Genomic DNA, 24,489 nt, shown 5'->3' with positions numbered 1-24,489 from the left:
GAAATCTGACTAGTTCTGTGTCTATTTGTTCTGGTAATTGGTTTAATAAGTAACAGATACTCTCCTCTTTTGCTTCATTCTGGAAAACTTAAATGACCTCTCTCCTAAAGGGTTCCACTTTATGAGCAAGAATTGGCTGCTGATAGTTATCATTGCATTTTAACTATTTTAATTCCTCAAGGTGCTCTGCCACCCTTCCTGATTTGTAACTCCAGTTTGCAGGTATTTCTAATCTAATGATTGGTATTTAGGGATTGGTATTCTTTGCTTTGCAAGCAAAGAAGCTTTTTGTATTTTTGTACAGGTAATCCTTGATTTACAATAGTTACAATGGCACTGGAAAAAGTGACTTATGATCTTTTTTCACACTTGCAGCAAACTGTCATTAGGGCAAAGAAGCGATGCCACATGACCACCTGGCCACAGCCACCCGGTCACATGAAGCACCACAGTTGTGAAATGAGTGTTATAGTTGTTAAGAATGCTGCAACAGGCATAAAGGATGACCAATCATAAGTGCGAGGACTAGTCAAAAGTGTGAGGACCTATCAGAAATAACTTTTTTCAGCCCTCTGGGAAGTCCTTTTGTGTATATGGACTACTCAGAGGGCTGAAAAAGTTATTTTTGACCGGTCCTCGCACTTACGACTGTCCTCACATTTTACGTTTTTCGCCCTATCTTGTCACCATGGTGAAAAGAAGCAGTTGTGAAATGTTAAGAATGCTGCAACGGGCATAAATGTGAGGATGGTCATAAGTGTGAGGACCAGTCAAAAGTGCGAGGACTGGTCAGAAATGACTTTTTTCACCCCTCTGTGTAGTCCCTATACACATAGCCACGGCCACCCGGTCACATGACCGCCAAGCCATGCCCACCCAAATAAGCCACGCCCACAGAACCTGTTGTCAAAAAAATTGAATCCCACCACTGTATAGATGTCCTCTTTAACCTCTATTTCAAACCAGCAGTCCTTTCCATTCAAAATGTGGACTTTGCTGTCCTCAAAAGAGTGGCCTTTGTCTTTTTAATGCAGATGGATTGCTGAATCTTATCCTGATAGATTTGTTCTCCTATGTTGTGTCATGAAATGATCATTTTGTTTCCCCAATGTACAGGTCTGCATTGTACTGCATATACCAGGGGTCTGCAACCTTAAATGCTCAAAGAGTCATTTGGACCCATTTCCCACAGAAAAGAAAACACCAGAAAATCTGGCCAACTCGATGTCACTCACCCCCACCCAGGCACATGACCTTCCCCCAGCCACACCTACCCAGATTTTGTGGCTCCTGATGTTTTCTTTTCTGTGGGAAACAATATCTTTCTTTCTCTTTCTTTCTCTGTCTCTGTCCCTCCCTCTTTCTCTCTGTCTGTCTCTCTCTCTGTCTCTCCCTCCCTCCCTCCCTCCCCCCTCTCTCTTTCTCATCTCTCTCTGTGTCTCTCTCTCATCTCTCTGTCTCTGTCTCTCTTATTTATTTATTTATTTATTTATTTATTAGATTTCTATACCGCCCTGCTCCCGAAGGACTCAGGGCGGTGCACAGCCAAACAATAAAAACACATACAATACAAAATTTAAAAAATAGAATAAAATCAAATTAAATAATTTTGGCCCCGACAAATTTAAAACCCCAAACTTTTAAAACCAATTTAAAATTGAATATATAAATACTAAAAAATATTTAAAATTTTAAAAATCTTTTATAAAAGAGGGGGAAAATTAGGCCAGGCCGGCCTGGTGAAATAGTAAGGTCTTTAAGGCGCGGCGGAAGGTGCGCAGATCCGGGATCCTCCGTATCTCTGGGGGGAGCTCGTTCCAGATAGTAGGTGCCCCCACAGAGAAGGCTCTCCCCCTGGGGGCCGCCAGTCAGCATTGTTTGGCTGACGGCACCCGGAGGAGCCCCTCTCTATGGGAGCGTACCGGCCGGTGGGAGGCTATTGGTGGTAGTAGGCGGTCCCGCAAGTACCCGGGTCCTAAGCCATGGAGCGCTTTAAAGGTGGTAACCAAAACCTTGAAGCGCACCCGGAAGACCACCGGGAGCCAGTGCAGCTCGCGCAGGAGAGGTGTTACATGGGAACGCCATGTCGCTCCCATTACCACCCGCGCGGCCGCACTCTGCGCCAGTTGGAGCCTCCGGGTGCTCCTCAAGGGGAGCCCCATGTAGAGAGCATTGCAATAGTCCAGGCGGGAGGTGACAAGGGCATGAGTGACCGTGCGTAAAGAGTCCTGATCCAGAAAGGGACGCAACTGGCGAATCAGGCGAACCTGATGAAAAATCCTCCCGGTCACGGCCGTCAAGTGCTCTTCTAAAGACAGCCGTGAGTCCAGGAGGACGCCCAAGTTGCGAGCCCTCTCCGTGGGGGCCAATGATTCGCCCCCAATAGTCAGTGATGGCGTCAACTGACTATATCGGGACGTCGGAAACCACAGCCACTCAGTCTTGGATGGGTTGAGCCTGAGCCTGTTCCTCCCCATCCAGATCCGTACGGCCTCCAGGCACCGGGACATCACTTCAAGGGCATCGTTGGGGCGATCCGGGGTGGAGATGTACAGCTGGGTGTCGTCAGCGTACTGATGGTACTCCACCCCGAAACCACGGATGATCTCGCTCAGCGGCTTCACATAAATGTTGAACAGGAGAGGCGAGAGGACCGACCCTTGCGGCACCCCACATATGAGGGGCCTCGGGGTCGACCTCTGTCCCCCTGTCAACACAGACTGCGACCGGTCAGAGAGAAAGGAGGAGAACCACCGCAACACAGTGCCTCCCACCCCCAACTCTTCCAACCGGTGCAGCATGATACCATGGTCGATGGTATCAAAAGCCGCTGAGAGATCTAACAGGACCAGGACAGAGGAGCACCCCCTGTCCCGAGCCCTCCAGAGATCATCAACCAACGCGACCAATGCCGTTTCCGTGCTGTACCCGGGCCTGAAGCCCGACTGGAACGGATCCAGATACGTCGTTTCATCCAGGTGCTGGGGGAGCTGTTGCGCGACCACACTCTCAACAACCTTCGCAACAAAGCGAAGATTGGAGACCGGACGATAATTTACCAACATTGCCGGGTCCAGGGAAGGCTTCTTGAGGAGAGGCCTCACCACCGCCTCTTTCAAGGCGGCGGGAAAGTCACCCTCACTCAGCGAAGCGTTTATAATCCCCTGGAGCCAGCCTCGTGTCACTTCCTGGGAAGCCAGTACTAACCAGGAAGGACACGGGTCCAATAAACAAGTGGTCGCGTTCAGTCTACCCAGAATCCTGTCCACGTCCTCAGGGGTCACAGGATCAAACTCATCCCAGATAACATTCTCAAGACCTGCCCCTGTCTCTCCCCCTGAGACTACCCAGTCGGATTCCAAATCTTCCCGAATCTGAGTGATTTTGTCATACAGATACTGAACAAAATCCTCGGCTCTACCCTCCAAGGGGTCCTCCCGCGCTTCCTGGTGGAGCAGGGAGCGGGTCACCCTAAAGAGGGCGGCCGGGCGATTATCTGATGACGCAATAAGAGCAGCAAAATAACTACATTTCGCTGCTTTTATCGCCACTAAGTAATTCCTAATGTGGGATCTTACTAGTGTCCGGTCAGATTCAAGAAGACTGGCCCTCCAACTACTCTCTAGGCGTCTTTTCCAGCGCTTCAACTCCCTCAGCTCCTCGGTAAACCAAGGAGCCAATTGAGATCGGCGCCGGGTCAGAGGCCGCAAAGGCACGACCCGATCCAGAGCACCAGCAGCCGCCCTATCCCAGGCGGCCACCAGGTCTCCAGTCGAGGCGTGTGCCAGAACCTCAGGAAATGGCCCAAGCTCCGTCTGGAATCTGTCAGGTTCCATCAGGCGCCTGGGGCGGAACCATCTGACCGGCTCCGCCTCCCTGCGGCGGGGTGCAGCGGTTTGAAAGTCGAGACGAAGGAGAGAGTGATCTGACCATGACAAGGGTTCAGTAACTATATCCCCTATATCAAGATCCCTCAACCACTGTCCAGAGACAAAAACCAGATCCAGCGTGTTTCCCCCTGTGTGGGTAGGGCCATGAATTAACTGGGTCAGGTCCATAGCTGTCATGGAAGCCATGAACTCCCGAGCCATCTCTGACGTCTCACCCACGGACGGCAGGTTGAAATCCCCCATAACCATAAGCTTAGGGGTATCAACCGCCACCGCGGCGATGACGTTGAGTAGCTCGGGCAGGGCTGTTGCCACGTGGCAGGGAGCCAGGTACGTGATCAGCAAACCCATCTGAACCCCATGACCCCATTTCACAAAAAGGGATTCACAGCCGGCCGTCTGACGAACAGTGGCCTCCCTCGGTCTCAGACCTTCTTTAATGATAACCGCTACCCCCCCGCCCCTCCCCTGTGACCTCGGCTGATGGAATGCTTGGAAACCTGGCGGGCACATTTCAACGAGGGGAACCCCCCCTCCTGGCCCAACCAGGTCTCCGTAATACCTGCCAGGTCCGCACCCCCCTCCTGAACAAGATCACAGATGAGGGGGGCTTTGTTTACTACGGACCTGGCATTGCACAGCATCAGCCGAAGGCCTGGGTCCTGAGGGTCTATGCAACCTGAGGAGCGAGTAGAGCCTTGGGGGCCGGAGCACGCCACCGCTCGTAGACAGCGAGTGCGCACTCCCCTAACACGATATGGCCCCCTGCTCCCGCCATATCTACCCCTCCCACCTACAGTACTGATGTTCAAAAAACTATCCGGACAAGCTCTAACCCCCCCCTCGATCCCGGGCCCTCCATCCCCCACACCACGCTTCACTGCCAGACCCGACCCTCCCCCTTGTGGGTTATCCCCCATACCCACAGCCCGAATTCCAATCTGACCCTCCCCCTCCCTAGGACCCCTTAAAAATTTGACTAAAAATTTTGTTAAAAAACCCCTCAATCCCCTCGTTTTCTCTCTCTCTCTTGTGTGTGTGTGTCTTCCCCCTTGAACCATTTCCAAAAACAGGCTTTTTTGGATTATTATTTTTTTTGCTGATGTTGTTTTTTCTTCTTCTTTGGGTGCTTTTTACCATATGATTTAAATCAAGAGTCATTTCAGGTTCCCAGATAAATGAAGCTCTTTTCATTTTCATTCCCCTGCTGTTGCTCCCTGTCGGCTGAACCCATCATTGGCTGGCTCTGCCCCTTGCCCTCCCTTCCCAATCACTCATCACCTGGCCTGAGAAGGTAAGGGCGATGGTGGGGGATAGAGACTCGCTTCATATTCCAGAGCAGGAGCGAAGTGTCCCTGTACTTGCCTCATCTTGTGGGTGCTTCTTCCAGCTCTTGTTGGTGCTATGTGCATCTTAGTAATTTGGGGAGATGCTCAACTTGCTTCCCACCCTGAGACACTGGCCCAGCCTGGCTGCAGCCGATGCTACTGCTTTTGCTGCCTCCATGGCCTGCCTGCTGCTCTCGCAGTGCCTTGCGCAGCACAATTAAATTTAGCACACTTCACAATGAGGGAGACAGCATCCCCTCCTCCTCCTGGAACCCATTACAATGCAGAGCATCAGCCACAGCCGGGCCAGGCCAGTGTCTCAGGGCGGAGAGCAAGTCGCGCATCTCCCCGAGTAACCAAGGGCCAAAAGCACGAAAAAGGGCCAAAAGAAGCACCTGAGAGATGAGGCAAGTACAAGGGCGCTTTGCTCCTGCTCTGGAATATGGAGCAAGTCTTTTTTTAAAAAGTTTTTTATTAATAATACAAATTAAAAACATTGGACATGGTGTGGCGTCTCCAGTTTAAACATTGTCGTCAAGTTTTACCTTATAATTAATACAATTCCTTATCTCTATACTAGTTTATACTATTTATCACATTTCAAACATGTAGATTCTTACATCTGTGAAAGTTACATCAATACCAAATTCGATCTTATCTAACACAGAAAACTTGCGTAAACACGTCTAAACATTCTACTCATCAATAATCATTTATCCCAGGGGTGAAATGCTCCCTGGTTCGGACTGAATCGCCCGATCCGGTAGCGATGGCGGTGGGTGGTTCGGAGAACCAGTAGCAAAAATCCCTGCGCCCCCTCCACCATGCCCAGCTGAGCTGCACGATCATCAGAGGCTTTTTTTTTTTTTGCTTTTAAAAGCATTTTTTCTACAACCTCTTCTGAAGAAAAAATGCTTTTAAAAGTTAAAAAAAAAAGCCTCTGATGATCGCGCGGCTCAGCTGGGATCATCAGATGCTTTTCAAAGCATTTTTTTCTGCAACCTCTTGGCTGAAGAGGTGGTAAAAAAAATGCTTTGAAAAGTCTCTGGCAACTCCCAGCTGAGTTGCCTGATCGGCAGAGAGGTATTTTTAAAATGCCTCTCTGACGATCTCAGCTGAGTTGCCTGATTGGCAGAGGCTTTTCAAAGCATTAGAAAAAATGCTTTGAAAAGTAAAAAAAAAAAAAAAAAAAAGTTGGCCACACCCATCCAGTCACATTAAACCCCCCCATCAAGCCACGCCCACAGAACCGGTAGTAACAAATTTTACATTTCACCCCTGATTTATCCCAGCATTCCTCCTCCTGTCAAGCCAGTAATAAAATTTGTTCCAGATTTCATAATACTCTGTTTCATTCTTATCTTTAAGTTCCAGTCAGTCTGTCCATTTCCGCACAAATTAATATTTTAGCTAACACTTCTTCTTCTGTGGGGGTCTCTTTATTTTTCCATTTTTGTGCAAAAGCCAATCTTGCTGCTGTTAAAATATGTAACATTAGACAAATTGTACCCTTCTTGTAGTTGCCTTCTATGATGCCGACTATGGAGCAAGGCTTCATCCCCCACTGTAGCCGTTACCTTCTCAGGTCACGTGAGGAGTGACTAAGAGGGGAGGGTGAGGAGCGGGGCAAGGCAGGGCCAGCCAGTGGTGGGTTCAGCTGACAGGGAGCCACTGCAGGGGGACAAAAGATCCACATGCGGCTCTGGAGCCACGGGTTGCTGACACCTGGCATATAACATGTTTGTGTCTGGATGTTTTATTCTTGGGGTGGACAAGCTTTTGCCTTAGTGTATTCTTGGGTTTAAAGTGTGCATGTATGGTGTTTTGGTTGAAGATTCTCCTGAGCTTTTTGGATATCCTGCAACCTATGGAATGACAACATTGCTTTGTTTACTATTCTCTTCTTTGCCTGTTATGCTGGGTCTTTTTTGGGGGGTATTTGATGAAGGTCCACTTGGGATAGCCATACTTTCTGAGGGCTTCCTTGATGTGTTTTAGTTCTTGTTTTTTCCCATTTTTTCTGGTAGGCAGATCTTCGGTTCAGACATGTAGTGTTCTGATAACTCCCATTTTGTGTTCTAGTGAGTGATAAGAATAAAAATGTAAATATTGATTTCTGTGTGTGGGTTTTCTGTAAACTTCAGTATTGGGGCTTCCATCTTCCTTAATGTAAACTGCACAGTCAAGAAAGGCTAGACTATTTTCCTTAATATCTTCCCATGTGAATTTGATGTATCTGTCCACATAGTTGATATGTTTGGTGAACACTTCCAATTCCTATGTTTTGATCTTGACCCAAGCATTGTCCACATACCTATATCAGTCAGTGGGTGAAATTCCTGTAAAGAAGTTTAGGGCTTTGGTTTCTACCTCTTCCATGTAGAGATTGGTCACAATGAGGGACACAACATGGCACAGCTGTGTTTTTGTCTGTAGAAAACTTCATGGTATTTAAAATAAGTAGTGGTCAGGCCCTGCTTATATAGACAAATGCTTAAAACCATGAAACCAATAATTAAATCAAGGAAGTATTGGACTGTGCCATTCAGAATTACTGCATGGCACTTAGGCTGAGCTTGATTCTGTCACCTAAGGTGCTAACTTGTAGCAGTCATTTCTTCACTACTGTGACAGCTTCAGTTGTTGGAATGCAGGTGAAGAGAAAAGTCATAACATACAATGTTGTGGTGTTGCCAACTAGAGAAACTAATAAGGTGGTTAGATACTACCATCTTCGTATATTATCGTCTTTACCCTGGGGAAAGCCACGCCATGCATATATGGACTCCCCAAAATCCACAAAGATGGAACTCCATTGAGACCAATTGTCAGCAGTGTCAACTTTGTTGCCTACAACACTGCAAAACATCTAACCACCTTATTAGCTCCTCTAGTTGGCAACACCACCCATCACATCAATAATTCACGGGATTTTGCCAGCAGGGTTTGGAAACTAAAACTGGACCTGGATATTAAAGAATTCAGCCCTACTAGGAGGCTTGACATACCAGGGCATAGACTGTGTTGCAGGAATTAGTTGTTTAACAGAGTGATAGCATGGGGGGTGGAACCTGTCTTGGTGTCAGGTTGTTTTGGTGTACAATGCCCTATAGCATTGTCTTGAGGAAAGAAGTTGAAACAGTTTATGTCCAGGATGTGAAGGGTCTGTTTCTTCTGTTCCAGCCTCTTTCTGGCTTGTGCATTGTATAGGTCCTCAATGGAGGGCAGACTGATTTCATTTTTTTCCCTGCAGTCTTAGCTGCCCATTGAAGTCTGTGTATGACTTGTTTGGTTGCTATGCCAAACCAAACAGTTATAGAGGTGCAAATGACAGTATAATTCCTTTGTAGAACTATATCAGCAGCTCCTTGGGCAATCTGAGCAGGCACAGGAGAACATTCCTTGTTGTGCTTTTTTGATGATGTTTTTGATTTTAAGTCCTGAAATATTATAGAACCTAGAAACTTGAAGGACTCTACTGCTGATACTGTGTTATCTAATATTGTAAGAGGTGGTAGAGTAGGAGGCTTCTCCTAAAATCTATTATCATCTCTACAGTTTTGACTGTGTTCAGTTCAAGATTGTTCTGACTACATTACAGGGCCAGTTGTTCAACTTACTGTCTGTATGCAGATTTGTCTTTGTCTCAAATGATACCAATCACTGTTGTATCATTTGCAAACTTCAGTACTTTAACAGAGGGATCCTTTGAAATGCAGTTATTGGTATATAGAGAAAGAAGTAATGGAGAAAGTACACAGCCTTGGGGGCACCTATGATAATTGTACAGGTATCGGATGTGATTTTGCCTAGCTTCACCTGGTGCTTCCTATCTGTTAGAAAGCTTATAATCTGACTAGCTGAGTCAGTTTAGTGAGAAGAATATTTGAATGATGGTATTGAATAATGAGCTGAAGTCTACAAAAAGGACCCTTGCAACATAATATGTTGTAAAATGTAGTGCAGAGCCATAAACAGCATCATTTTTCGACCTATTTGCTCAATGGGCAAATTGCAATGAGTCTAACAAAGGATCCATGATAGTTTTCAGGTGGGCCACCACTAGCCTTTCAAAGGTTTTCATAACTACAACTGTCAGAGCGACTGGTCTGTAGTCATTCAGCTCCTTGATGGAGGGTTTCTAAGGCACTGGAATTATAGTAGAGTGTTTGAAGCAAAAAGAAACATAACACATCTGTAGAGATTTGTTAAACATACTGGTGAAGATAGGGGCCAATTGGTCAGCACAAATTTTCAAGCAAGGAGGAGTTACCTTGTCTGGGCCTGATGCTTTTCCAGGCTTTTGTTTGTGAAATAGACCTTGCACATCTTTTTCTGTGATCACCAGAGGTGGGGGCACCAGAGAGTTTTTATTTATTTATTTAGAAAATTTATATTGCTTCCTATTCGCACATGGTGACTCAAGGTGGCTTTGACAAATATAAAAACAGCATATATGTGTGTGTGTGTGTATGTATGTATAAATACATACACACACACATAACTAACAGAATAAAATAATAAAATAATTAATAAAATAATATAATAACACACACACACCTGGCAGCAACACATCACACAAACCATTTAATGGGCTCCATCCCGCTCTGGGTTCCCTAGGCCCGCTGGTAGAACCATGCCTTCAGCACCTTCCAGAAGAGTGTTAGAGTGAGAGCATTCTAATCTCTGGGGGAATGATGTCTCAAAGAGAGGGAGCCACAATGGAGAAGGCCCTTCTTCTGGGTCCCAGCAGGTGTATCTCCCTAGGAGATGGGACCCACAACATCCCTTGCCTCCCCACTCTAGTGGGTCAGGTAGATGTGACCAACAAGAGACCCTCAGATTAACTGGTCCCAAGCCATGAAGGGCTTTAAAGGTGACAACCAGCCCTTGAATTGCACCTGGAAGCAAATCAGCAACCAATGCTGCTCCTGCAGGAGAGGTGATACATGTGCACACCGAGGTCTGCACAAAACCATGTGGCCCACTGAATTTTGCACCAACTGAAGCTTCCAGATGCTCTTCAAGGGCAACATTGTACAGTGTGTTGCAATAGTCAAGATAGAAAGTGACTAGGGCATGAGTGACCGTGAATAAGGATTGTTGGTCCAGGAAAGGACATTACTGATGCACAACCCACAGTTGCGCAAAGGTCCTCCTGGCCATGACCGCCACCTGCTCTTCAAGCAGGAGTTGTGAATCCAAGAGAACCCCCAGATTACGCACAGGGTCTACTTGGTGTGGCAATTCTCTATGGGCCAAAGAACCTCAAACCCAGAGCCACTCAGTCTTGCCAGGGTTCAGTTTCAACCTTTTGCTCCCCATCCAGCCTCTAACAGTCTCCAGACACTGCAAGTGGGAGGACATGGCATCACTTAATTCACCATGGTGTCAGCCTTGGAAGCCATATTAGGCTGGAAGCTTCAATGCTGCCACCTCCTCATGTGTGGGAAAGTAGGAGGGGGGATTTAGGAGAGGGGAATTAGTAGACATAATAGCAGTCAAGCAGTCTTATCGGTCAAGGTCAGGGTGATCCAGCATCTGGAGGAGGAGGGTCAGGTGTTGGGTCAAGGTGGAATGGATGTTGATTGGAGCATGTGATCGATTGAGGAGAAAGGGGGTGGTCTTGGGAGCTTTGTATGACTGAAGGAAAGCCCGGGCTTTTCAGATTTGGGATTTCTCAGATGTGCCAGTTTACCTATTTCTAGTAAAGAGAACTTTGGAAAATGCCTGCTTCCATGTCTTTACTGGGATTCGGCGGTTTTCTGGAACGCTGACACATGGGCTGAGACATACAGCTGAGTATTATCAGCAAATTAATGATACCTCAATCCATGGTGACGGATGATCTTACCCGATGGCTTCATATAAATGTAGGACAGGAGCAGAGAGAGTACTGAGCCCCATGGGACCTTGCAAAGCAGTGGGCGAGGGCTGGATCTCTCCCTTCCTATCAATACTGACTGAGAGCGGCCATAGAGAAAGGAAGTGAAGCAGGATAGCACACACAAATTCCTCAGAGTGCCCCTTCAGGAGGACGTCAATCTCTTCCTTCCCCAGGAGGAGGCAGCTCACCTTAAAGAGGGTCGCTGGGCAATTATCTGCAAACACAATTAGTGTGGAGAAATATTTACACTTCGCCGCACAAAGCACCACAAGTTAGGCCTTAATAGCAACTCTTACCTGTGTTTGATCAAGTTCATCCTTTATTTATTTATTATTTATTTATTTATTAAATTTATATCCCGCCCTTCTCCCCGAAGGGACTCAGGGCGGTGAACAGCCGAGAATTAAAATAACATACGATATAAAAGTTAAAAATAAATTAAATTGTCAATTTCCTTCAGGATGAAAAGGAGGTTTGCTGTAGCCAGTGATGTCTTTAAGGGTTTTCCACACATTTGCTGGTTCATTTGTTGAGAGCTGATTCCTCAGCTTTTCAGAGTAGCTTTTTTTTTTTTTTGCTGCTTTGATCTCCCTTATTAATACAAGTCCTTTTCTGTAGGCTTCCTTTTTGGCATGACGTAGCTGTTTGAGTTTAGCTGTGAACCAAGGTTTGTTGTTACTGTTTATTCACAGTTTTCTAGTTGGCACACACAGGTCTTCACAAAAACTGAATATGATGTCACAGTATCTGTGAGTTCATCCAAGTCTTCAGAGGTAGCTTCAAAAATATTCCAATCTGTAGAGTCAAGACAAGCCTGTAGTTTTAACTTTGCCTCCTCAATCTAAGACTTTCATTGATTTAATCATTGGTTTATGGTTTTATGCCTTTGTCTATAAGAGGTACAAGGTGAATCATACAGTGATAATTGTCCGATACTGCTTGTGGTGAAGACTGATAAGCATTATTTAATGTTGTGTAGCAGTGATCTAAAATATTATTGCCTCTAGTAAGATAGTTGTCATGCGGAATGTATTTTGGCAACTGTTGGCTTAAGTTAGTTATCACTGTTGAAATCTCCTACATAATAAGAAAGGAGTCTGGGTAGCTTTTTTTAGCCCACAGAATCTGGTCAGCTAGACTCTGTAATTCATTTCTTATGCAAGCTTTGGGTGGAATGTATGAAACAGCCAGAATAAATGAAGAAAACTCTTCCTGGCAATAAAATGGTTTGCAATTGATAAATAATGTCTCTAAGTCCTTGTCATAAAAATTTTTCAGTGTAATTACATTTTTACACCATCAGTTGTTTATATAAAAGCAGAGACCTCCTCCCTTTTTTTACCAGATGTTTCTGCAATTCTATCTGCTCTCTGAATCTGAAATTCTGGAATTTGTAGGCAGCTATCATTAATTGAGCTGTTCAGCCATATTTCAATGAAGCAGAAGGCTGCTGAATTAGAAAAGTCTGCATTGTTTCTATTTAAGAGTGGGAGTTCATCTACCTTATTTACTAGTGAGCAAAGATTAGTTAAATGCAGACAGGGGAAGGGAGATTTGCTTACCCCATACTTCCTGAGCCTTTGTAATATGCTTCCTCCCTTGCCTCTTTTCCTGCTCCTTTTGTTCTTTTTCTGCTTCTTCATTTCCACCAGGCCAAAAGAGATAACTGCTGTTCCCTCAGTCAGAAGTTCCTCTGCATTTGAAAAGAAGGGAGGAATAGTCCCAGAAAGCTGTTTGTTATGTGAAGACCATTCTTTGATATTCAAAAGTTCAATTCTTGAATATGAAATTCTTAGAAAGATACAGAAAATAATAAAAAACATCAAAACTACAATAAAGCATTTTACTGAGGCTGCCTTCAGAGGTGCCATCTTGAGGTGACATTTATATTAAATCACATAAGTATGACAACAAATTCACTTGTATCAAAACTCATCCACTGGCATATTGTATTATTGGATATCAAAGTTGTTTTACTCAACGTCTTTGGGCAGGGCATGTAAAACCTTTATATCCGAAAGTGTATCAGCTTGGATAAATTAAACAGCCAAGTAGCTATCAGAATTTATGATTAAGATATTTATTGTAAAGCCAACTGTTTCAACAAAGATTCTTTAATACTAAATGCACATTAAATGCAAACACTGCCAATGTTTCTGATATGCTGAGTTCTCAGTTGTATTCTAGGTCTTTTAAAACTAGAATATTCTAAGTCTTTTAAAACTACTGTGTATTTGAATAGTTATAATTGCCTCTTATAGATATATTCAAAATTTCACTAATATATTTAGCTACTCAAACGTTTAGGAATTACAGGTAGCTTCAGAAACATAGTTGATCTTATATGAAATACCATTGTTTCCCATCAGCGTGCTTGGTTGAAAAGACATTTGAGAAAAATCTGGGAATCCTCATGGTTTTGGCTTTTGTCTACTGGAACCAAATGATAATATCTTAAATCTAAGGCAGACACAGAGTCAGATTTATTGCAAATTGATTAATACAACTCAGAAATATGCTACAGGCTATGTTAAAAATAGTATTTGTATAAAAGATGTGCACATACTAATTTCAAAAGCCAATTTTTTGCAAGAATCTAGCCTGTTCTCCAAAACATTTTAAGCAAATGACAAGTAGATAATGCAGAGAGCAAATCAGTGATAGAAAAGTCTGTTTTTCCCACCTTTTCTGCTCTTTTGTGTGCATTTTCAAAGTTTAATTTAAAGAAATATTAAAGGACACAACCATCAAATACAGAAATGTAAAGGGCATCTGAATATGCAATGCAATATAAATCCACATAAAGTGGAAGGTGCCAAAACTATAATAACTTTGAAGATTAAAGGTTCTGTAGCCAAAAGAATTGAAAATGCTCTAATGAAATATCATTTTTTACAGCCAAGCAATTGCTTACATATGACATGGAAAATACAGCTTTTTTTTTACTCAAATAAAATTGTAATTAATAAAAACAAGATAAAGATTTGGGGTAATTTGAAGGATAAATTACATAAAAAAGACACTTCCCCAAAAAGCTTGAGCCAAAGAGCCTGTTTTATCTGAAATTTTACAGTTACCTATGAGATGAAAATAGAGTGTAAAAAATCTAGTGTGAAATTAGGGACCATTAAATGTCAGAGCTGGACAAATACAATAGAGATAGAGAAAAAAATTACAAGAAGACACAAGGAAAATGATTGAGACTTAGCACTTGGGATTCAAGTCCTGAAGCAAAAAGAAGGGAAGGTAGGTAGGTAGGTAGGTAGGTAGGTAGGTAGGTAGGTAGGTAGGTAGGAAGGAAGGAAGGAAGGAAGGAAGGAAGGAAGGAAGGAAGGAAGGAAGGAAGGAAGGAAAAGAAACCAACCACAAAACCTCCTGAACAATTATTTATCCCAACATAATCATGTTACAGCATCAAGAAAGCATCAAGTTGAGTTTCTTTAGTGAAAGATGATTAATTCGTACTTGATTTGCAAGTAATCTTCTTGTTCACTACCAATGCATTTGTATTTCTAGTATTATGAAAAAAAATGTAATTGTAAATATAGTCCTCTAGATGGTTATATAGAAAAACAAAGTTGTCTTCCATTCACTGAAGCCACTAAGACATTGTTTCTAAGGTAGGTAGATATATCCAGGCCAGACATTTCCCATTAAATAAATTGTGGAAGCTAAAAGAAAAGTAACTTCACAATACGTTAGGCATGAAGTTAAAGTTAGAATAGCACAAAAATCACTCTTTTGAAACCACAGTTTTTTGTTCTATTTTACAAAATGGATGAGCTTTAGAGATAAGTACCTTGGACAAGAAACAGATTAATAGGAAAAAATGGTGTAATAACCTGAAATGGTGAGATATATGTTTGTAGCATACCAACCTGCCTGGAATTATTATAATTCTATCTTGTGACCATATCTCAGTAATTGAACAATCACAAGATAGTATTTACAAAAGACAGAACCAAGTGTCAGATAAAATCATAACACAATAATAGCCATGTTAGCCAGATCAAAATCTAATAGTAGAGCAGAAATCAATGATGTAACTATATTTATGATATTTGGAATATTTATCACATTTAAAGAAGTTTCTACGTTCCCTCTCACTGTATCAACATATGAACAAGAGTTCTGTTTTTTAAGATTCAAAAATTAAAAACTATTTTTATTATAGTTCATCTGAATTTCTGTAAAAGTTTAAAACAATATGCTAATAATTTATATATTTTTTTATAAATTCTCAATACATTTGTTTCATTAGTTTTACAACACATTACATGAGTTATGCATTCTGAGAATCCCTTATACCTAAAAATCATGATTTTAAACCTGAGCTCATTGATATCATTCATTTTAAATCTTCCTTTACTTCTGACTCAAGTTGCCCACATTTTGATTCATGTAACTTTTTCTTTCAAGAAGCGTAACTGTATTATGAATAATCCATTATATTATGTAACCATGAATAAATGCTTTGAACATTTCCCAAACAATCCTAAAGAAAAATGTCTGTTAGGAAAACAAGTCTATATTTTGTTGCTGTTTTTCAACAACAGCTGTTTGTTTCAGCAACAAAGTATTAAAACACAATTTTTCAATAATTTAATATTTTTAATCCAAACTTATTACAGTAGTGCTGGTTATAAACTAAAATAGATGTAAAAGGCAAACAAATTAGAGAGATTGACAGGAAGTGTAATGATTGCCTCTCCTTCCAATTTAAGAAAGTAAAAAACTCTTGAAACGTGGTCATTCAAAAGGAACCTTTTATTAAACAGAAGTGATAGCAACCCAGTTAAAGCAAGATCTGAATACCTTTAGGCAAGACAAGTAGGATTAAAGCAGTAGAGACCCCTCCCTTTAAGTCAGAATGCATATTTTAGCCAATACACAAGTGTGAAGATGTTTTCTTTACTAGTTTCCTTGAGAACCCTAACATACATGTATTCACACCATTGTCCTTTAAAGTGAAACAACCTACATGGCTATCATAAACATTCCTCCATGTTAAGAGGATCTCAGGGCTCTTTGGCGCCAGAATATAGGTTGTAAAATATCTGTTGACACAGGCAATGCTATTAAATCAAATCCAAGCCCCCCCCTTCTCCCATTGATAGGCAGTATCACTCTTAGGGATCTGGCATGCTACCCTCCTTAGAAAATGAAAGGGTCCACCTGTAAAAAAGAAAACAAATATAAACAAAATTTTGTGATAGTATATTAACAAGGTTTGTTAGGGTATTGGGAGTGAAATTTTCTCAGTAAGGTTGGAGCCCTAACATGATGTTTAGCAACCCATTCATTGTGGGCAGATGGTAAATGTTTCCAAGTGACTAAGTCTTGGATTTTCCCTCTGTGGGTCCTAGAGTCAAGGATTTCCTTGATTTCAAACTGTTGTTCACCTTCAATCATGATGGGAACAGATGATGTAGATGCAGGTGGTTTGAGGGATGAGATTACTTCTTGCTTGACTAAACTGATACGGAATACTAGGTGGACTTGCCTGACTGTCTTTGGAAGGAGTAGTTCAACCAATGAAATTTGGCCCTAGTTTCATCGATGGTTGTAATGATTTCAGGAATTTTGTAGGTAAGTATACTCTGTCTCCAACATGAAAAGGTTTGGGTTCCATCCTTTTCTTGTCAGCTTGAATTTTAAAAGCCTCTCTAGGTTCCTTTAAGGCTAATCTAACCACTGGCCATGTGTTTTGAAAATTATCCATCCACTCCTTAAGTGAGGGGATGGTGGGTTCTTCTGTAGGTAGTTCAGGCATGGGACTGAAATCCTGGCCTGTCACTACTCTAAAAGGGGTAAAACCAGTGCTTGAATGTACAGCATTATTAAATGCAACTTCAGCAAAAGGCAAAAGTTATCCTGTTGAAAATTAATAAAACATCTTAGATATTGTTCTAGCACCGAGATTAAAATTTCAGAATTTCCATTAGTAGACGGGTGGTGGGAGGAGCTCAACTCCTGGCCAGTACCAAGTAAGTCCAAAAATGTCCTCCAAAATTTGGAGGTGAATTGAACCCCTGTCGGAGATGATCCTTTGTGGAGCTCCATGAAGTCGATAAATGTGTATTAGGAATAATTTGGCTAAACTTTTAGCAGTTGGGATCTTTTGGCAAGGTATAAAATGTGCCTGTTTTGAAAACAGGTCTGTCACGACCCAAATAACAGTATTTCCCTCACTATTTGGCAATTCTACGATGAAATCCATAGCAATCTCTCTCTATAGCACTGAAGGCTCAGCTACCTTCTGCAATAGACCTGGGGTTTTCCCCTGACGACTTTTTGCTGCTGCACAAATGGGGCAGCTAGCTATGTCCTTTTTTAGTGATGGCCACCAAAATTGTCTTTTAATCAGGTGTAAAGTTTTCACAAACCCAAAATGTTCAGCTAATTTGGAGTCTTGGCACCTTACCATTAAGCATAGTCTTTGGCTGGCTGGAACATACAACTTCCCTCCCACCCAAGCCAAGTCTTCTTTCATCAGACAGCTGGATTTATGGTTCAAAAACCATTCATTGGTGGCCAATGCTTGTTTAAAAGTTTGGGTGGTGTCATTGTCCGTCAATGTTTCTTGTTTTGCCTGGGATCTGGTGATTACTTTAGTGGCTAGTTGATTGTTTTGTACTATGGGTTGATTACGTCTGACTTCGCACTATTGTATTGTGGTTTTCTGGATTGCGCATCTGCCAGAAAGTTTTTCCCCCCCAGGAGGTATTTTAGAGTAAAATCAAACTGTTTAAAGTACTGAGCCCATCATACTTGTTTTGGGGAGAGTTTCCTTGGGGTCTTTAGGGCTTCTAGATTTTTATGATCAGTCCAGACTTCAAAAGGGGTCTTACTGCCTTCTAAGAAGTGTCTCCAGGTTAACAATGTCCAACAAATTGCATAAGCCTCTTTCTCCCAAATGGCCCACCTTTGCTCAGTCTCATTCAACTTTTTGGATGTGTAAGTGCATGGTTGTAATTGGTCTTGCTCATTTTTCTGAAGCAGGACCGCTCCTATTGCCACATCACTGGCATCTGCTTGTATGACAAATGGTTTCTCTGTGTCTGGGTGTTTTAGAATTGGTTCTGCTGAGAACAGCTGTTTAAGTTTTTCAAATGCCACCTTCCATAGTCCAGTTCAACGGCTGCTTCAGTTTAGGGTTGCCCTCCCCCTTCGTTTTTAAGAGCTTGGTGATGGGGAGGGCAATTTGAGTGAAAGCAGGATAAACTGGGTGTAAAACTTGGCAAAACCCAGGAAGCTTTGTAACTGTTTACGTGTGCATGGAAGTTTCCAATTAAGTATAGCCTGCACTTTTAGAGGATCCATTTCTATCCCCTGGTGTGAAATGTGGTACCCCAAATAGTCAATCTTCTCTTGGTGGAATTCACATTTAGAAAGTTTAGCATAAAGTTTGGCAGAACTGAGTTTAAAATCTCCCTGACTAGTTTTACATGTTCTGCTTTGGTCTCGGTATAGATTAAAATGTCGTCCAAGTAGACCAGGACCCCCTTATACAAATGCTGATGTAGCACTTCATTTATTAACTGCATAAACACTGCACTAACCCAAAGGGGAGCACCTTGAATTGCTAGCACCCAAGGGGGGTATTAAATGCCGTTTTCCACTTGTCCCCCTCCTTAATTCTGACACAGTAGTAAGCCTCCCCTAAATTCAACTTTGAAAATTTTTTCCCTTTAGCAAACTGTGATAGCATATCTTTCATAAGGGGGAGGAGGTACATGTTCTCCACACTGATCACATTCAGGGTACAAAAATCAACACAGAGACGTTTTGAGCCATCTTTTTTCTCTCTAAATAGCACTGAAGCTGTGATTTTTGGTCGGGCTGGCTCGATGAAACCCCTCTGGTTCTCTCATCCCAGCTATCTTTCTTCCCAATGCCAATTTACCAGCGGGGATTTTCAGGATTCTCCAGGGTTACCTCATCCTCTCCGATGGGGCATACGAAACAGGCATCTGACTGGGTGGCAGTTGATGTCTCCCCCCACATTCAGCTTCTCTCAGTTCTCTGCTTTGTTCAGACATAGTTTGCAAGGTCCCCTCAGTAGAGCAAAGATTGCTTCTCTGGGTTGACCGTTTTGCAGATCTTGCTTTCTATAATGATTGCCTCTCCTTCCAACTTAAGAAAGTAAAAACTCCTGAAATGTAGTCGTTCAAAAGGAACCTTTTATTAAGCAGACGTGATAGCAACCCAGTTAAAGCAAGATCTGAATACCCTTAGGCAAGACAAGTAGGATTAAAGCAATAGAGACCCCTCCCTTTAAGTCAGAATGCAGATTTTAGCCAATACACACATGTTGGCTAAATGTTTTCTTTACTAGTTTCCCTGAGAACCCTAACAAACATGTATTCACACCGTTATCCTTTAAAGTGAAACAACCCACATGGCTACCATAAACATTCCTCCACGTTAGGAGGATCTCAGGGTTCTTTGGCGCCAGGATATAGGTTGTAAAGTATCTGTTGACACAGGCAATGCTATTAAATCGAATCCAAGTCTCCCCCTTCTCCCAATTGATTGGCAGTATCACTCTTATGGATCTGACAAGAAGATCTTGAAATTGAAAGATTTATATGAACTGATAGAAAACTAGAACAAAAGCTTTTCTTTTTTTCTCTTTTCCTTAGCCAACAAATAATGGAAGTTTTGGCACTTAACTTAACAATTCTTACATTTTTAAAATAATAAAGTATACTTATATGTAATTGAATATTGGGTCATCCTTTAGATAAACCGAATGACTATGACAGGCAAAAAAGCAGTGGGAGGGAGAGTGGCTTTTCTTTTTTTTTCTTTTCTTTTTTTGTAAACAAGTTTTATTATAATTTTTCTTTCATCACATATATTTTATGAACAGAGTGTTGACCGGGTCACATCTTGTACATCTTATATATATTAATCATTATAATCTATTCCAATCTTCCCATTTTTTCCATATTCATTTCTTTTATATAATTCTTTATCACAAATTAATCATTTTTACCATATCTTGTTATTTCAGCTTCTACCATATTATTCTTTTTTCCCATTTTATATGTTTCCAACTTCAGCCATAATGTTCTTTTTTCATGCTTCTTTATCTTATCTTAATTTTTTCTTTATACATAATACGTAAACAGTATCACTATCCACCCTTAATACCTAATCTCTTACAATAACATCAATTAATTATCTTATTTTTCCATTACAGAATATATTTCTCAAAATCCCCATCCCACTTTTTAACATTTCAACTTTTGTCTCTTAATCTAAATTGTCTTCAAAATTAAACCAAATTGCCATTTCACATTTCATCTGCTATTGTTTTACTGTAAGCAATATACATCATATTCAAATCTTACTTTAAAACCCTTTAATTTAGTTGACCACCCACAATTAATAATATTAATACAGTTCCCTTAAATCTACTAGTATGTACCTTATTTCCCTTCCTCCTTTCCATTAATCTTCCTTTCTTTAACCATTTTCTCTTGATCTCTCCAAAATTCCACTTCTTTTCTCCTTTTATCCCATTCTCTTAACTTCTTTTTCTTTTTCTTTTTATATTTATTATATCTTTTCTTCCAAATCCTTTTTCTCACTTTTAGATATATTATTCAAGTAGTTCTCCTAATCTCTTTCCACTATCTCCCTCTTTATCCTTTGATTGATTCTTTTTTGGGGGGATGTTCCTCCCATCCACTCTTTTTTCTGTCATTGTAAATCCCAGTGAAATCATCTAACTGCTTTTTGCATTCAATTCCTTTTCCTTCAATATTATTTTCTTGCTCTTCATTTATGCTCTCTTTTACCAGCCTATTTCCTGTTCTGTGTGTTCCAGCAAAATTTCTGACTTTAAGGATTCACACATATTTTTAAACATTTCAATTAATTCATCACACATCCAGGACTCCATATTGCCAATTTAAAAAATCGTTAACACTTTTGAATTATGTCACATTTAATTAAAATTTATAATCCATATAGTCTCTTTTTGTTTTCAAATAATGTTCAATTCTAGTATTTATCAAGTCCATTCCAAGTTAAAGATTTGTTATCTTCCACAGCCATTGAGAATCAAAGCCAAGCAATGTAGAAAGACAAATACTTCTTAAAAGTTCCCCCAGTTTCCAAATTATCTTTTAGTAGTCAAGGTCACAGCTGTACTTTCTCTTCTATCTTCCAACAAATATTGTAGTATTCTCTTTCTGCCAGCAGATGTCTCTCTCAAATCCACAATATTCTCAAACAACTAAATGTCAAAGCTGTCAAAAATATTTTAAATCCACATAAAAAATACTTTTCCTCGGATTCTTTTCTTTTATTATTTTTAGTTTCTCCAAATCCAATTATAGATACAAAAATTTTCTTGGGCTTTAGTATTCTACCCTACTCTTTGTTCTTCTCCCTCCATAGAATTTCCCAAGTGCCAATTAGCCACTCATTTCAGCTCCAGGACACCTTGTTCCAATTCGAAATTTTCTTTTACCTGTGGATTGGCCAATCACTCACCCAGTATCAGCAGTCTGTTCAAACACCACTCCTGTACAAAAACTTAGTACAAAAGCTGTTGCCCCAGCTTCAGAGCAGTCATTTTACAATGGCCACCAACCATGCCACCAGTCCGAAGTGCTGCCTCCGACCATTCGAGGAACTTGCCTGTTCCTCTTAGTCATCTGACATGCCTCTCCTTCTTCACCATCCCTACAGGACGGTTCCAGTCCAAAGACCCCCCCAGCGCTGGTTTGTCCAGCTGGATTTTCACGGAGTTCATCAAAGCCTGCTATTTTTCCAACAGGCCTCGCCACGACGCTTCCAGTTTCCCCAGAGTGACTTTTCTTGTGGGAAGCTGACAAGAAGTGTCAGAAACCACAATCACATGACTGCAGCTGATTGCAGCTGATCAAAGCAGTGCCTCACAACTTTGCCAATACAACTGGTGTATTTGAAGATGCTTGAAATTTTAATCTCATGGGAGCAATGAGTCCGGGATTTTGGATGCATTATTTTAGTTAGCCCATTTGAGGAACTTTTATTCAAAAACTTTTTGCCCTACTATGCACCATTTCACCCAATTAAAGATTTCAAGCAGACAAACAAACAGGACAGTTTTAGCAGTATATGGAATATATATTTGCATAAATTCTTTTTCTTTTTCAATTTCTTCTTTTGCTTGCTTTTTTGCTGTTTTTTAAAAATGATAAATAAGTAAAAATTTAAATTGAAGCAATATTGCAATCTTCAATTAAACTGAACATTAGTGATATTAGAAAAAAAATGAAAAAATGGCTCTTTGTATCAAGCCCTAATCTTTAATTCTTTATGAAATTGTCATCTATTTTCACACATAAATTGTTTCTTTTAAACTTACAGTATTTATTTTTTATGCTTGTAAACTGTATGGAGGTAAAATTCTGTGTTCAATAGAATGAAATAGTTTCCTTCCTTTCAGCACAAAAAGTTCACATTCGACATTTTACCTGCCAATTATCAAATCTATTTCAAGCTTCTCCCATTGTCAAGTGCCAGAGAAGTCTTAGGTGGTTTTTACCATTTTACTCTTCACCACTACATATCTACCCCTCTTTCCTACAAAGTCTATTTCCTTTCAAACAATAACACCTATTCTCAGCTTTTTATCAATAGAACAATACAATCTGTTTTGTTGGGAACTCACTGAATTCACTGAAACCTGAAAAGTCAGCATGATGCTATTTATTTATTTATTTATTGTTAAATTTGTATACCGCCCTTCTCCCTGAGAAATCAGGGCGGTGAACAGCCAAGTAAAAACATAAACTACAAACATTAAAATACAATTAATATATATATATATAAATTTGGCCCCATGATTAAAAACAATAACAAACAATTAAAAACATTTTTAAAAATGTTAGGCCAGCCCGGCTTGCTGGAAAAAGAAGATTTTAAGGGCACGGCGGAAGGCACCGAGGTCTTGGATTCTCCTTATCTCTGGGGGCAGCTGATTCCAGAGAGTAGGTGCCCCCACAGAGAAGGCCCTCCCCCTGGGGGTCACCAGCCTACATTGTTTGGCTGATGGCACCCCGAGGAGGCCCTCTCTGTGGGAGCGCACAGGTCGATGGGAGGCCATCGGTAGCAGCAGGCGGTCTCAAAGATAACTAGGTCCTATGCCATGGAGCGCTTTAAAGGTGATAACCAACACCTTGAAGTGCACCCGGAAGACCACTGGGAGCCAGTGCAGCTCACAGAGGAGAGGTGTTGTATGGGAGCACCATGCGGCTCCTGTGACTACCCGCGCGGCTGCACTCTGGACCAGTTGGAGCCTCCGGGTGCTCTTCAAGGGGAGCCCCATGTAGAGAGCATTGCAGTAGTCCAGGCGAGAGGTGACAAGGGCATGAGTGACTGTGCACAGGGAATCCCGATCAAGAAAGGGCCGCAACTGGCGAATCAGGCGAACCTGACAGAAGGTCCCCCTGGCTACAGCTGTCAGATGTTCCTCCAAGGACAGCTGTGTATCCAGGAGGACTCCCAGATTGCACGCCCTCTCCACGGGGGCCAAAGACTCGCCCCCGATAGTCCCCATCCAGATCCGCACAGCCTCCAGGCACTGGGACATCACTTCAAGGGCATCGTTGGGGTGGCTATGACTAAAGGCAGGTTCAGCACAAGCAAATATGTGATTACAAACAATTAGAAGCAATGTTCTCAATTATAAATTGAGAATGCTCATGAATGAAAATATTTTTATTATGCTTATGGAAATCTAGTTTTGTGAGAAAAAATATATGGAAATGGATCAATGGTGTTAGGCATGAATGGAAGATGAATACAGGTGAAACTCAAAAAATTAGAATATCGTGCAAAAGTTCATTTATTTCAGTAATGCAACTTAAAAGGTGAAACTAATATATGAGATAGACTCATTACATACAAAGCGAGATAGTTCAAGCCTTGATTTGTCATAATTTTAATGATTATGGCTTACAGTTCATGAAAACCCCAAATTCACAATCTCAGAAAATTAGAATATTACATGAAATCAATAAAACAAGGATTGTACATAGAACAATATCGGACCTCTGAAAAGTATAAGCATGCATATGTACTCAGTACTTGGTTTGGGCCTCTTTTGCATCAATTACTGCCTCAATGTGGCGTGGCATTGATGCTATCAGCCTGTGGCACTGCTGTGGTGTTATGGAAGACCAGGATGCTTCAATAGCGGCCTTCAGCTCTTCTGCATTGTTCGGTCTCATGTCTCTCATCTTTCTCTTGGCAATGCCCCATAGATTCTCTATGGGGTTCAAGTCAGGTGAGTTTGCTGGTCAATCAAGCACAGTAATCTCATGGTCATTGAACCAGGTTTTGGTACTTTTGGCAGTGTGGGCAGGTGCCAAGTCCTGCT

At 41.6% G+C, this 24,489-nt stretch overlaps 1 long non-coding RNA gene across 3 annotated transcripts in view; it reads right to left on the bottom strand.

Moving 5' to 3' along the window:
- Window positions 1-11,434: 11,434 nt before the first annotated feature.
- LOC117654599 (uncharacterized) overlaps window positions 11,435-24,489 on the bottom strand; it is a 59,924-nt gene continuing 46,869 nt past the window's right edge. For 2 of the 3 annotated variants that reach the window (XR_015729151.1, XR_004588338.3), the window contains exons 2-3: window positions 12,668-12,798; window positions 11,436-11,900 (exon numbers count right to left, since the gene is read on the bottom strand). This is a non-coding gene — a long non-coding RNA (uncharacterized LOC117654599). Of the gene's footprint in view, window positions 11,901-12,667; window positions 12,799-24,489 lie in introns of all 3 variants that reach the window. The other variant, XR_004588339.3, reaches the window with a different exon arrangement.

The sequence above is a fragment of the Pantherophis guttatus genome, chromosome 8 (genome assembly GCF_059756535.1).
Source record: "Pantherophis guttatus breed Tessera chromosome 8, ASM5975653v1, whole genome shotgun sequence".
NCBI classification, from domain to species: Eukaryota; Metazoa; Chordata; class Lepidosauria; order Squamata; family Colubridae; genus Pantherophis; species Pantherophis guttatus.
This window is presented reverse-complemented; position numbering and strand designations above follow the sequence as displayed.